The sequence below is a fragment of the Tupaia chinensis genome, unplaced genomic scaffold (genome assembly GCF_000334495.1).
Source record: "Tupaia chinensis unplaced genomic scaffold, TupChi_1.0 Scaffold147282_1, whole genome shotgun sequence".
NCBI lineage: Eukaryota > Metazoa > Chordata > Mammalia > Scandentia > Tupaiidae > Tupaia > Tupaia belangeri.
In genome coordinates, this window is record NW_006207133.1 from 452,308 (window position 1) to 453,410 (window position 1,103).

Below are 1,103 nucleotides of genomic sequence, written 5' to 3' on the forward strand. Positions count from 1 at the left end.
TGTAGTGCCCATTATTGAGAAGAGGAATACTTGAAGAACGGCAGGTTTAGGGGAAAAAATCATGATTGTCTGTATCCCAGAGACTTCACTGGCTTTGAATTCATGCATATAAAGGGAAGCTTATAAAAATTTCCTAGAATGTGGGACAAGCAGATGGTGTGATGGTTATGATGCTGGACTCTCACATATTCGACTGTGGTTTGATTTGGACCAGGCAGCTTAAACTCACACTGGTTGCATGTGAGTGTGTGCCCAAAATACTGAGAGGAGAATGGAGGTAAAGGGATTATGGCATGGCCATCCCCTATGGGGAATATTTTCTTGCTTTCTGTCTCTCTGTTTCTGTCTCTCCAGTGAGCTCACACACCCTATAGAAAAAAATCTTTCTCATATCTTTAAAAGGAAAAAAAATCCTAGCATCTATGGATTTCCTTTGCTATCATGTGTTCTTTGATCTCTAAGAACCTGAGTAATCTGTGGGATCAAGTAGAGAGTTAAGAGGATATAGTACTACTTTCTTTTCAAAAAGGAAGTAGAAAAGGCAGGCTATTAGGTAAGAAAGTCAAAGATCTTTTGACCCTAAGAAAAAAATTTAACCTTAATTTAAATAAAAAATGTCCTGAGCTACTAGGTGACGTGATGTTTATGGTGCTGGATCCCACATGGCCAACTCCACAGTTAGAGTCCTAAACTCTGCAGGTTGAAAAACATGCCAGGCGAGTATATGTGTGTGCCCAAAATCTTGGGAGGAGAATGGAAAAGGAACTGTGGTGTGGCCATCCACCTAGTATGTGTGAGGGGTGATTTCTCATCCCCTCTCTCTCTCTGTCTCTCCCTGGCAAACACAAATGCCCTATGACAAAAATCTAAAATAAAAAATAATTTTTAAAAGCGCAGGTTTGAGTCATGTATCGAGAGATCGATATTGTAAATAGATTTTTCAACCAAATTCAGTTTTCTTCTTTTCTAATAAGTGTGAACAACCTATTAATTTATTCTCATATTTAAATATTGTTTTCTCAGCCTCTCCATTTCCCCAAAGCTTATAGGACCAGATGCTAACAGAAGGACCCAGGTTAGTATAAGGATACTATTTAATTTGT